Source organism: Panthera leo, chromosome B4, assembly GCF_018350215.1.
Source record: "Panthera leo isolate Ple1 chromosome B4, P.leo_Ple1_pat1.1, whole genome shotgun sequence".
NCBI classification, from domain to species: Eukaryota; Metazoa; Chordata; class Mammalia; order Carnivora; family Felidae; genus Panthera; species Panthera leo.
Window position 1 is genome coordinate 101,892,973 of NC_056685.1, and position 15,055 is coordinate 101,908,027.

Sequence of the window (15,055 nt, forward strand, 5' to 3'; positions counted from 1 at the left end):
ATCCACGTGTTTCTCTGGGTCATTTTCTGAAATATTTTTGAACAAGTTTATGTGTTGGTAGAAACAGAGGAACATTTTTAAGAACTAAATCTGAGCATGTATTCTTGGCTTTGAGAACTGTTGTTTCCCATGAAAGATTTTCTTCTAAGATCAGCAGAGCCATCAAATTAAGGCAGTCCGCTTTCTGGTACCTCCTGGCCACTGTCCACTTCAAACTTAACATCCTGGCCGTCATGTCGACCTCAGAGTCAGCAGAGCAGGGCGCTACTTCTGTTTCTTCACCTACCTCCTCTCTGTTCTCTGATCTCTCACATCTAATTCTCTCACGCCTAAATAGTAAGAACACTTGTGTCTTCTTTATTCAAGGGTCAATGTGAGGACTAAAGTAGACAATCTATGTAGATTACTTAGCTCAGTGCCTGACATATAGTAGGATCATAATAAAATTATTTAAAATAATACATAAATTATGTGTCTCTGAAGCAATTGAGGCAGACATTGATAATACAATGCTTAAATCTCTTCTAATTCTACCCATGCTTTCATTAAAAGCCTTTTAAATTTTCCACTATTTTTTTTCTAATACTGATAATTTGCCTTTTAAAGCTAGAACTCTTGGGGCACCTGGGTGGCTCAGTCAGTTAAAAATCTGACTTCGGCTCAGGTCATGATCTCACAGCTCGTGAGTTCAAGCTCAGTGTTGGGCTCTGTGCTGACAGCTCAGAGCCTGGAGCCTGCTTCAGATTCTGTGTCTCCCTCTGTCTCTTTGCTCCTCCCCCACTCGCTTGGTCTTGGTCTCTCTCTCTCTCTCTCCCTCTCTCAAAAATAAATTAAAAAACATTAAAAAAATTTAAAGCCAGAACTCTTGGCTACTTTTTGAAGTGAGAAAATATTCTGTAAGATTCTATTTTATGACAGGATCATTTCTTTCCCAGAAACATATCTATTCAGAATATATGTATTACTCCATATCCATCCTGCTTTAGATTTTCAAAAAGGACTTGAATACATTGGCCTGACCCTGAATGCTCAGGAATACTTAAACCACATGGTCTGACTTTATGAAGAGTCAATTATACTCAATGGCAACTGATGAATAAACCCAGCTATATTGGGGGGTAGAATTAAAAAGTCACGTCAATTCAAGTAAGAAGAAAGCACAAGATCCACCTAATAAATTCCTGTCTGACAGGAATTTAGACGAATTTAGACCACAACCCAGGTTCTCCAGTACATTTAGCCCTTCTGATGTTAAGAATACCCTCCAAAAGTTTAAAAATAAAGAATAAAAAAACATTCAACATGCAATGACAGTAAAATAAAATAAGACTAATATAGAAACATTGCCATAAGCTGTAAAGAACATGAAAAGGATATTACAACTGATTTCACTCTCTCCCTATAGTAGGGATTAATAGAGTAGTAATTTTTACTTTGATGTATAATCCCTATTAAAGACACAGAGTGACTTAAATGGCTCCTGTGATGTATGGAACATTAGATATATCAAAGCCCAGGCTATAAAAATCTTAGAATTTTATAAGACAATTGGTATGAATTTGGGGCATTATTTTGGGAGGAAGTAGAATAGGAAGTTTAACTTAGCTTAACTGAAATTCCCATTAATACACATTACCATCTCATTTAAATTATGATCTGTAGGTTGCTATTTGAATTAGCTACTTAGATGTTTTTATATATACACGTATCAAATGAAATGAATATAACAGAGTATGACAGTAGAAATGACATTTTCAGATATTTGAATTTCTCTGTTTTCTTTCTTAATTACAGAAATGTTCTCTATCAGTCGCAAGAACTGTGGAATACCTATGTTATATTATAAACATACAACTAAATAATATTACTTGGAAAGTCACAATAATTTCAAAGAACTATTTGCAGTTGACGTACACAACAATGAAATATACTAAAGTAATAAAAAAGACTTGGGTCTGAAGGTTGTACTGGGTGCTATTATCATTGAACAGATCCATAGACATGAAAAATGGGCCATCTGTCTTTTTTGCTGACTCAGTGAGAGTGTCTTAAAAACAAGATCAATACTTTCAGATGGCTACTGATTGTAATGGATGAAGAGAACCTTAAATTCACAGTATGGTATTTTGTATCCTTCATATTTTGAGTCATTGTTACAAAAGTAAAACCTTCACTTCTTCAAAAATAAATCTGCTCTTTCAAAGAAGTGAAGAATTTCAATGATACTCATTTTAAATTTAATGTTATATTATTGGGTCTTATAGGTAATGGCCTGAGGATTTAGTACATAGGCATTTATCCATTTATATAACATAATTATATTCAATAGAGCAAAAAAAAAAAAGGAAAATTATGCAAATTACTTCTATCTTTTTACATTGTATCAAACATCTGGATATCTTGGGACATCTGTGTGTTTGACAACCACCAACCTCAATATGATTAACTGAGCATCTCATTTTTTATCTAAATGATTTGGCACCAAGGAGAAGCAGATTTAATGATTATTAATTAACCTTCTGGTCCAAGGAGAGTTTGAAAATTTTGTATTGTAAAACATACAGAGAAGCTATTCACTACACTAAAACTGTGTTGCCTGAATCTTAATCTAAAAGCAATCACAATTAATGCTTGTGGATATACATAAAAATACATTTTCTTCTATCTTTAAGACAAACGAATCACAAAAAGATGATGGGTTTAATATTTAGGTTTTAAATCACAACTGAATATCAATATCACAAGTGATAACATCACAGTATCACAAGTGAAAATTAGATGAGAAAGATTCGCATATAAATGAGCAGTGACAATACCAGGCAATATGTAAGCTCTAAAATGCCAATATTTAAGCCCTATTATCTTGAAGGCACTAGAGTCTTACCAAGGCCACTCAAGCCTTCTGCTTGGTTGCCACAACTCCAGAGAGGCAAGCTAGCATCCACAAAGATGCTGTTTGACTAATCGAGTTGGTCACTTCCATCGTCAATACCTTGTCAAAATAGCTTAAGATGACACATAGGTCAGGCAATTTAAGAGTCTTGACAACAGACACAAAACTATAAAGTGCCAGTGGCCAAGATGTAGCTTACTAGTAAGAACGGATTGAAGGGGGCGTTCTAGATGGAGACAGAGGCGCAGAATGGTGTTGCGGCTCCGATGGTAAAGAGCTTTATACACAGGCAGTGAGGCAGCTGGGTGTGGTGGGAATGGATTATAATGAAACTGACAAAATTTGGGACTGAAAAGACTTAAAAAATAGAGAGAGGTTGGAAGAATTAGATATTATGCCAAAAACAATCGTATATGATCATGTGTCTGTGCATTTATGTGTGTGTGTGCAAACCTGTACACATAACCAATCACATTCTCCTCAACTCCCCCATTTCTTCTCCCTTTCCAGGGACATCCATATACTTACAAATATTTTAGAGCTTGTGTATAAAATCTACAAAAAAACGGGACGCCTGGGTGGCTCAGTTGGTTAAGCGACCGACTTCAGCTCAGGTCATGATCTCGCAGTTTGTGAGCCCTGCGTCGGGCTCTGTGCTGACAGCTCAGAGCCTGGAGCCTACTTCAGTTTCTATGTCTCCCCTTCTCTCTACCCCTCCCCTGCTCACGCTCTGTGTCTCTCTCTCTCAATAATAAGCGTTAAAAAAATTTTAATCTATAAAAAAAGCAAAAGTTTATTACTTCATTTGACCTATATAATACAATATGGACATTGTTATGTCTTACACATTCACTTTTTGTGAAAGTTACACATGAGACATACTCATGTGTATCTGGTCGTTGATCCTGATTTACCTCTTTATTCCATAGTTTCCTCTCCTTATCAAATTATCAGCTGCCTTCTAGAATTTATTTCTCTGATACAGCATATTCTTCATCAATTCAAGTACTTCTGCCAGCTTTCCTTGGGGACTCTAAGACCACGAATGACTGCTTTACCTTTGAAAGCAGTGTTTGTCATTATAAGCAACTTTTTTTCTTACATGATAGCTGACTAATTATGTGACTTTAAAACCTTAATTTCTCTGTATCTCAATTTTTTTTCTACAAAAGAGCAGTATATATATTGACATTAAAAACCTTCCTACCAAAACTTGTGGCCAAGATTAATAGTGTAGAGTTGGACCTCAAATGCTCATCTTTGGATTGTTGGTACAGATTCAACATAGATCCTGGGAGGAGATGTTGACTCCTCTGTAGATCCTACCTAAGAGAGGAAGTCATGTGGCCTTTTATCCACACGTGTGCTACCCACATATCTGGTTTATCAGTTTTCAACAATTCTTAAAAACCCAACTCCAGCTCAGCAGTCTGCAAGAAACAGCCTCAATCAGCATCACAGGATAGCAGCCTTCCAGGCATTGCAAGAAAATGTAATCATTCATTTGATATACATTTTTGTCCACCTACTATATTCCAGGCAGTACCTTAAGCACAGGAATATAACTACTAACAGACATGGTCCCTATATCAAGGGACTGGCAGAACAGAGAAGTCAGACCATAAATGACCAAAACCATAACACATAAATACACACCTCACAAGAAAACCATTTCTGTAGTAACAGAGAATAACTACTAGGGAATTCTAGGAAGGCAAGGAAAAAATAATCCACATATCAACACACACCTTATAATAAGTGCTCTGAAAGAAACAAATGGAGCAATAGTAAGGAATAACTAGTAGGGAATTATGAGATGACGATGGCTTGAATATATCTCTGCTACTCTTGCTGCCACTATCTCTAACTCAAGCACTGCCTACCCTTCATGTGCTGCTGGAGTCTTGGCAAGAAGAGCACATTCAAGGGATGCCTGGGTGGCTCAGTCGGTTGAGCGTCCAACTTAGGCTCAGGTCATGATCTCACAGTCTGTGAGTTCGAGCCCCGCGTCGGGCTCTGTACTGACAGCTCAGAGCCTGGAGCCTGCTTTGGATTCTGTGTCTCCCTCTCTCTGCCCCCTCCCACTCACTCTCTCTCTCAAAAATAAACATGCATAGAAGAAAGAAAGAAAGAAAGAAAGAAAGAAAGAAAGAAAGAAAGAAAGAAAGAAAGAAAAGAGAAAGAAAGCACATTCAAGAACTTGTGCTCCATGAATCAAGGAAGAAGCATATTCCAATAGGAGAGAGACCCAAAAGGAGTCTCCATTGAATGTAGCAGATTCTGGCGAAAGTCTGGCTTGTGGGGTGGATGGGCAAAGCCTGCCCACGAGAGTGGTCCTTGTTGGGTCCACCGGTCTCCCCAGTCCTTGAGCAACTTCCAGGGGAAGGAAGGATTTTTTCTTCAAGAAACAAAAAAAGCGAAAACCATAAAAGAAAACATTGTTAAAAATGATTCTAGTAAATTAAAAACTTGAATGAAGATAATTTTTTTAAAAAGTGAAAGGGCAAACCAAGATTAAAAATATGTATTTGAACAAAAAAATCAGGGAGCCTGGGCCGCTCAGTCGGTTAGGTGTCTGGCACTTGACTTTGGCTCAGGTCATGATCTCATGGTGTGTGGGTTCGAGACACACATCGGGCTCTGCACTGACAGTGTGGAGCCTGCTTGGGATTCTCTCCCTGTCTTCTTCTCTCTCTGCCCTTCCCCTGTTCGCTCACACTCTCTCTCTCAAAATAAATAAATAAACTTAAAAAAAAAATCAAACAGCCTAGAAGCAAAATGGGCAGAAAGGTAGGCATTTCTTTGAGGAAAAGAAAGTTAGAGTGCAATAATATATCCATACAGGTTAGAGCTCACTAAAAACTTCTGAAATATTGAGAGATTAACCAAAATTAATTTTACAATACCAAGGAGTTAATGAAGATGTGGAAAGGTAAGACTCACATACTTTAGTGGCTGAAGGATAAATTAGTACCACTGCAAAGGAGAAGACCTTTGAACACCTGGTAAATCTGAATATGCTCATGAGCTGGGACTCTGAAGTTTTACTGCTAGATGAATTTCCTCGTGACACTGGCCCACTTCTGTAAGGAATACATACAAGGACGCTCAGGTCTGCTCCCTCATTAAGAGTGAAACACCGCAACAACCTAATTATTCTTCAGCAGGGAAATGGATAAACTCTGTTCACACAGTAGGATAATGAGCCAAAATTAAAATAAACTATATTTACATATATCGACCTGAATAAATTACAATATCCATGGTGATTTTTCAAAAGCAAGTTGAAAAAAAAAGTATTAAATGATTTAAAGCTGTATAAATGCATTAATGTATAAAATGCATTTTTTTAAAAGTTTTATAAAACTTTAAACCTAAAAAATAACATTATATACATTGTTTTGTGGCACCTGGGTGGCTCAGTTGGTTAAAGCGTCTGATCAGCTCAGATCATGATCTTGCGATTCATGCGTTCGAGCCTCACATCGGGCTCTGTGCTGATAACTCAGAACCTGGAGTATGCTTCAGATTCTGTGTCTCCCTCTCTCTCTGCCCCTTCCCCCCCCCCACATCTATCTTAGAAATAAGCATTAAAAATTATATACATTGTTTATATAGATATCTGTATTTTTAAAAATATAAAATTATGTGTACAGATGTATACCAACTTCATGAAAGTGATTACAGCTGAGGAGAGGGGAAAGGGACATGAAAGGCTTTGGCTGCACATGTACCGTTTGATTTTGAGAGACAGAGAGCTCCTTGATGCAGACATGTTAACATGTCAGCATGTTTTTTACTGGTGGAATTGGACGCTCTTTGTAATATTTTTATATTAATGAAATCACAATTAGAGTGGGAGACTTCACAAACTGACGTATGTCATACCAAGAACAAAGAGGAGTGAGGTAGAACTGAAAGGTTGCACATTGTAGAGGTGAAGAAGAGTCAAGTGGCTTCCTGGTGTGCTTTGGGATCAGGTGTGGAATGATCTAGATGCTACCACTTAGCAGACCTGCAGCTTTGAGAGAGTTCTTTAACTTCTTCGGGTTTTTCCTCTATAAAGTGGAGATAATAATGGCATCTGCTTCACAGTATTATGGTGAAGCAAAATGTACTAAGATAGCATACATAAAACAATTGGCACTGTGCCCAGAGTAAACGTTCCATTAATGTTGGACACACAGTCCATTCATTCATCAAGATATTATTAAAATTTCCAGGCTAAAAACATAATGTCACAAAGACATTATGAGGGCAAATGGAAGGATAGGGTAATTTATTACCAAGCATGCATTAAACATCAACTGGGCTCCAGCATTTCACATCATTTACCTATAATCCTCCAAATAACCATGCAATGGCAACTCTTACCATCCTCTGTAAGGACACCCAGGCCCTAAGAGGTTCAGTGTTTGGTCTAAATCTCTAAGCATGTTAGAGTTGTGGGGTCCAGAATAAATATCCTATCTGACTCCTGAGTTTTTTTAATTTACATTGATATTCAGACTGGGCTCCCAGGGCTATGGCAGCTTTAAACTGTTTGAGAACTATTCTACACCCTTGTGCCTTTCTGAATACTAGATGTTTTCTAAGGTTCAAAGGAAAGCCGCTATGTACCTTGATAACAGTATAATACTTCAGTTATACTATAAAATATAATGCAAGTAACATGTAAGAAGAACAAAATTGCTTAGCCTTAAACATATGATGTTTTGTTGGTTTGTTTTACAATGTGTATTGTATAGGTAATTTGGAATAGGTACATAAGAATTTGGTATAGGTAAGTAAGTTGACCAGATGTTACTGTTTTCATCCGCACTGGAAACTGGCTCTCAAATGACTACTTTGTTCACTTATGATTTTAAGTAAAAGTCAAATGTGTACATTTGAGCCTAGAAAGGGGACTTTAAGCACTCTATCCAAATCCTTGGTAAGGTTTCAAGGAACGCTCTGGGACAACCCAGGAGATTACTTAGAAAAAAATTAGCAAATGAGATAAACTCTAAGAGTAAATTAATTAAGGAGAAAGTTGTGAGCCCCCAAATAAGACCACCTGGATTTGAATCCCAGGTCCTCACTTATTAGTTATCTGACATTGATAAATTACTTAACTGATGTAAAACTAGTCCCCTATAAACTACCTTATAGTGTTAACTATGAATATTAAATAAAATAATGCGTGTTAAGTACTTAGCAAAGTGCCTGGAACATAAAAAAAAAAAGAGATCAATAAAGTAATCTACAATCACCTTACCACCACCACCCTCATCATTATTGTTATTATGAAATTCATCACATGTGGGAATAAACCTAGCAGTTCCTGTCACAAGATCTGTGCCTGAGTGTGTGCATCAAACCTCCCAACGTTTTCCGACTTTTATGCCAAGACATCTTCTCTATATCAAGCAATAGAAATATAAAACGCTATTTGGTTAGATTAAAGGTAATGAGGAATGAAGTACCCCTCTCAAAACACAGTGCTGAGAAATGATTATTTTCAGCAGGTTAGAATAAATATTGAGCCGATGGTATTTTTGTTAGAATCTTTCCTTGATCCTCCATAGTTTAGTATCTGTTCTTCCGGATATTTTAGTGGTGAAAACATTCCTGGCCACAAAGAAATGTGAATTGTTCATTAAAAGAAGTGTGCTCATCACTGCCTTATAAAGATGATTCTGACAGCTTAGTTCTTTATGAACTATTTGCGAGGAGGCTTGCCCTGACTTTGGACAAGTTGGCCACTGAAGCAGAAAAATCACTGCCAGAGTTGTCAAATATCATCGGGGCAACGTGCCTTTCTGTGTGCCTCGCTGAGCAGCTTCCAATGACATCTGACGTGGGGTTTTCTCCCAAGGCCATGGCACGCGATGTGCAGCGGAATCCAAGCTGAAACACTAGCGCACGGCCGGGTTTTCTCTGTGGCCTCCAGGTACTCCACGTTCATTTATAAAATGCTTTCTTTCTACTTCAAATTAATCTTATATTCTCTCCCATCACCATCGTAATACTCTTTTGACTTTCTGTTCTGACAGGCTTGAAACAGCCTGATGGGACTGAAGTGAGGTATAAAAAATCCCAAGTTACAGTGGTCAGAAATAAATGAAAAAACCGACAACCAGGTCTGTAGAGTTATCGTCACAGCTATGTTAGCAAGCAATTCAGGCCTTTTCTTTCCTTTCTTTCTTTCTTTCTTTTTTTTTTTTTTTTTTTTGCCTCTAAAATATGTCTTTGTTTTTAATTAAGTTGTAATCTATCTCCAACACTTGTAACATTCCTGGTCATTCTCTCTCACCACAAATGCAAGTTCAGGGTCTGGTTTACGGCAAAGCTACTACTAAAACAGCAGAAGGAGAATTATCCCATTTAATCTGAATAGTACATTTATTTTTAATCCATCTAAGCAAATCAAAGGATGCTTTTTCTTCCTGCGCATACAGTTCAATGCCCAATTAGGTTCAAATATTTTCTTTAGATCGTTAGTCACATTGTGTGTTGTTGGTGACCCATCCACTTCCTAAGCATGTATGTGGAACTTCCTATGTGCCTGGCTTTTGGAACTCAGGCAAATGGGACAAAGTTCCTGTCCTCAAAGGATTCCTAGTCTGGTGGAAGAGGAGGATAAGAAAACAAAGGATGTGTAAGGTGTGTGTATCTCAGTGGCAGTAACAGGTAGTGGGCATAGAGGCAAGAGAAGAGAATAGGAGTTCAAGGAAGACTTCCTGAAGAAGATGAGGTCTGAGCTGGATAAAAGGGGTAAAACAATGACAATCACTGATAGGAAGTCAGAGTGGGATCACTTGTTAACCAAAAGGATCCAAGAAACACATAACTGAAATAGGGCAATTGAACAATTCATATGAAACTCTGTATTTAAATGGCACTTTCATATACTGTATTCACTTACTCATTCCTTCCTCCTTTTTTCTTAAATGTTTATTTATTTTACAGGGAGCATGAGCAAGAGAGGGGCAGAGAGGGAGCGAGAGAGACAATTCCAAGCAGGCTCAGTGCTGTCAGTGCAAAGTCTGATACAGGGCTCAAACCCACAAGCTGTGAGATCATGACCTGAGCCAAAGTCAAGAGTTGGGTGCTCAACCGAATGACCCACCCAGGTGCCCCTCATTCCTTCCTCCCTTTAAAAAAGCCCCTTGATATATACAAACCAGTACCTCTCGAATCTTTCAAGTCAGAGTTCATGCTCAGTGACTTGTTATTTGAATGAAAAAACTCAATGTTTATTGAGTGCACATTACTCACATGGGCCTCCATCTTTTATCTATAAAATTAGCAAAATAACCATACCTCTTTCTTAAGATTACTATGAAGAAAAAATGAGATAATAGTGTTAGGCTCAAAGTCAGTGTTAGATAAACCAGTTACTATTGCTACTAGCAATAACAGGTACTGTTTTAGCACAGATTTTGAGCAAAATGAAAGCTAGCTTTCACAACATTTATAGTGTAACTGAAGTGGAATGATAAAGGGGGGAGAGTAAAAGGAAAAAAGTTGAAAAAATTGCTGGCAGAGAGAAAGGCACAGATTACATAGTAATTCATAAGCCATGGTAAGAATTTAGAATTTTAAGCAAAAAAGGGAACATGATCTAACTTATGCTTTAAAAGATTTACTTACACACTGAATAGACTGAAGTAGGGCAAGAATGGAGAAAATGGACCAGTTAGAAGATTATTCAGATATAATAGTTGCTTTCGGCCAGAATGTGTGTGTGTCAGGGGCAAGGGTTGGTGGATACAGGGAGAAATGGTCAAAGTTTGGATATATTTTGAAAATTTACCAGGCAGAATTCTCTGATGGATTGGTTAGGTGTTATTCTAGAAAGAGAGCTTTCAGAATTTCAAGTAGGAGAAGATTAATAAGGAAGAAAATTGGTGGTAGAAATAAAAATTTCCACTATAGACATGTTAATACTACATAAGTGAATGAATATGATATGGTATTACAAAAAAATTAAGGAATTGGCTTGGGTTAGGACAGAATGGATAGAAATGAAAGGAAGAAAAATATTATTATGGTTTAAAGATCCAAAGTGAAAAGTGGAATACAATAAGGCTCATAATGGGATCTGAATGGGAAGGAGCACATGCAATAATAATGAGAATTAAAACTGGAAATAAATAACCAAGGCTTGAAATGCTGAGATGCATGTCTGAGCTACATTTACTAGCTGATTTGCAATAGTTAAGATTTTCCAAACAGGTTGATTTGAACTCAGGATGTTCGCATTTATCACATTATATTGAGTTAACTGTGTCTCTGCTTTGCTCTCCCTCTCACCTGTAAGCCCACCCTGTATTTTATTCGCCATCATTCCACCGTGGCCTAACACAATGCCTGGACATGGTCTGTATGTAGAAGTAAATTGAAAAGAAATGGCTTATGCCTAAATAGGAACTCTAATTAAAATTACAGATTCCCTGGGTCTACTCCAAATTCAAACCACTCGGGCTTGCAGAGCATTCGTGGTTACTGAGAAAGCTCCAGGTATCTGTCTTAGCACCACAAAGAATGGTAACACTCACTTCCCACAGTCTGGAAACAACTCTTAGTATCCAGTTACTACCTCATGTTGCTTCCTACCAGAGTCAAGAGCAACATTTCAGTGTTTCTTTTTCTTCCAAGTCAAAATGAACCCTGGTCTACTTGAAGAAAATACAGAGATGTAATTTTTCCTTCCCTGTACATATTCACTTATCTGTACTCTAATTCACTCAAAACTCAGAGAAAAATGCATCTGTATTGAAACATTTGTATGGCATTGATTGCTCCCCATGGGATTATCCCAACAACAACTGCACAACAACATTAAGGTGAAAATAATCTCTGTAGCTTGTCTTGCGTGGGCTAACACCCTAGTGAGATGGACAAAAAACCTAAGATGCATCTCTCTGTCTCTCTGAGACATGTCTTTTCAATAAGTGTTTATTTACTATACCTCCTGCTTGCTGTTAGTGAGTGATGTATTTCTTAAAGCTAGAAGAAATTCTGTCTTTTCCATTTGAAAACAATTTCTTTTTATTGTGGTCAAAGTATCCCATTAAAAAAGTTTTCAAGATATGAGAATAGATATTTAAAGTTGGTACAAACTGTTCAAAATCTGATAACAATGAATCAGACTAGAGGTGTAGAAGGCACCTCTTTGTTTTCTGCTGGCCCCACTTACAGCCAAGGGCACATCCTTCCAGAATCTCAACCACCGTTTTGTTTCTCACTCCTTCTCTCCTCCCTATTATTTTGTCTCCCATAATGGTTCCTCCACTTTCCTGGCTTAGCCATCAACTCAATGTTCCTTCTTAATTGGATATTTGAGGCCACCAGAGACCCCTCAGCAGTATTGGGGCTTATGAAATTCATATTTGCCAGGTGACAAGATGTTGGCCAGATGGAACAGTATACCTCCTCACAAGGATCTACCAATGTCTGGAGAGACAAGACACATAAACAAACTTAGCTAAGTATGATTCATGCTTCAATGGATGTTGCCCAGAGAAGGCATTAACTCTTTCTGAGGTGATCAAGAACATTTCACTAAAAATGTGATGTTTAGCTGAATCCTACAGGATGAGTAGAAATTTGCCAATGAAGGAAGGCATTGTAGGTGAAAAAAAGCATCATGTTAAGGGAGCAGAGGAATTCAATGATATGACCCATTTGGAGAAAAGAAGTTAGAAGTGACTGGAAAGAAGGGTACTGGAAGGTAAGCGGCTATATATTAAAGGATTTTGATCAGAGATCTGCCATCATCACACTGGAAGCAGTGTAGAAGATAAAATAATTTGGATACCAAATTCAAGTAAAAAGTCATATTTGCAATGATGTGGGGTGGAGTCAAGGGGATTAAGAGGCTGACACACAATTGAAAGACTCTTAAGAATGAAAATCCCCATCAGTTCATGACAAACCACAAGAGGGCATGATGAGGGAGGAGGAGGGGGAAGAGGTTAAGGATAATATCCAGATGTCACTCACCAAAATAGAGAATGAAAGAGTTACTGACTGGGTTTGAATTGGCGTGGAGAGGATGACCTACCTGATTTTGGAAGTGTTGAAGGATCCTGCAATATGAGTTGAGTTAGACACATGGGAGTTTTTAATGTAGGCAGAAAAATTGAAATCATAGGTGTGGATGCAATTACTCAAGGTAGAACATGTAGAGTGAGAAGGGACATGGGGTGAAGCAAAAATCACATCTGAGGCTATCCCAAGAACACAGGTTCGTTACTGCTATAGTCAAAATCCAAGAGCTCCTAATAAGCCTGTTCCCCCTAAAGTAATATAAGAGATATCAACCATACTTCTGGGAAATCTCAATTATATGTTCTCTGGTTTGCAAAATTAAAATATTTTCATCCTCTAATGACACATGACACTACCAGAATCATCCATTAGCCATTGACACCCTCTATCCATAAGGTTTAAACCTCAGAGATCTTAGAAAGCTGTTTTCAGAGAGGCCATAGAAACACATCGCTCCCCTTTCTTATGAAAACCCATAGGAGCTGATATCACTAGAATATACTATGCAGTCTTTGAAAGTCCCTTCAGAAAATCAAAACACTTATAAAATAAAGCTAAGATCTTGTCAAAGCTTTATCCAGCACTAATCAAGGAAGAAAGCAGTCCTTCTGACCTCTGAAAAATGACCTATTTGCCTTCTCCTCTAAGGAATAGTAGCAAAACTACCACAACTATCGATGTATATTTAATAATGATAAAAATTTTTAACTTTTAACAATCCTGCTTAGAGTAAAGCAGGACTTACAAAGTTACATTGCTAGTTATTTCCTAGACAAAACCCTGTCTTTCCTCACCTCCTTTAGAGTGAGACCAGAAGCATAGTCACTTTAGTGTGTGTGAATGTGTGTGTGTGTGTGTCCTTGTGTGCACACGCACACGTTTACCTGAATTCCAATAGACATCCCATGATCTTTTAAAATTTATTTGGTTTCACCAAAAAGCTTCTTCAGTTATGTTTTTACCGAACTCCTCTGGGCTGATATTTCCTCGTAGTTACCATTTAATGAGTTTCTATGCTGGGTCACACCATAGGAGCTTTGTGCTTTATATTTCATTTCTTCTTCCAATGAATGAAATGTTAAAATCCAGTTTAATACATAAATCTGAACTTATGAGAGGCTAAAATACTTGTTCTAGGTCGTACATCTACAAAGATGCACAGCCAGTGTCTGAAACTGTCTTTCTGACCTCACTTCTTCCAAACATTGTCATCTCCAAATGAACTGGGTAGATGGCGGTCCTTACTAATTCTAAGTTAAGTCTGTTAATTTCATAATTCAGCATTTAATAGCAACCTTTTTGTATTCCAGTAATAAAAAAAAAGGAACAGAAAAATTCAAAGTATTGGCCAGAAGAGCACAATAAAAATGAAATACCCAGCAATAGGGACTCAATTTATGTCCACTGGATCTGAACTTGTCTAGGTCAAACATTATTATTGATGTTATCTGATCTCAAAGGGTATGCTAGAACTTCAGGTTGTGAAGACGTGGTTTCAATTAAATATTTTTAAAATATATTCAGCAAGAAATTATTTTACGGAGAGTCTAATTTATCGCAAGTGAAAAACTTTCGAGGTTCTGGCTAGCAGGGACTCAGAATAATGTTCCTATCTTTGCACTCTTGGCCCACTGCCATCCCAGCCATGTGGTATTCTGCCGTGGCACAGGAAGAGAGAATCACATGCCAGCGGAGGCACCTGTCAGGACCTGTTGAGGGGCTCGATCTCCCTGTGAACTAACAGGGAAGCTCCCAAGACTGATCTGATTTAAGCGGAACACGCTCCCCACATCGTTGCCTTTCCACGTGTTGTTTCAGAACACGCGAACAGCACACTAAATAAATTGGTTAAAAAGCAACTTCAACTGGTTCTATGTATGACTATTGATTTTTTTTGTCCTTCAGAGCTTTTCTGTAGCCACTCAAGGACCAATAAGGAAATGATTTCAAAAAAATGTACTCAACAGTAATTTTCTACGTGTGAGCACAGGAAAGAGGGAAATAAAAGATGAATGTTCTACCTAAATGTTATCCATAGTAGCTTTATCCAATCTTGGCAATGACAAAACTCCACAGACTTTACCAAATAAAGGCAATGCCACCAGAAGGTGGATTTCTTTTTGT

At 37.7% G+C, this 15,055-nt stretch overlaps 1 protein-coding gene across 1 annotated transcript in view; it reads left to right on the top strand.

Annotated features, from left to right (window-relative positions):
* Positions 1-15,055, top strand: part of SYT1 (synaptotagmin 1) — a 351,099-nt gene that overhangs the window by 29,097 nt on the left and 306,947 nt on the right. The window lies entirely within an intron of this gene.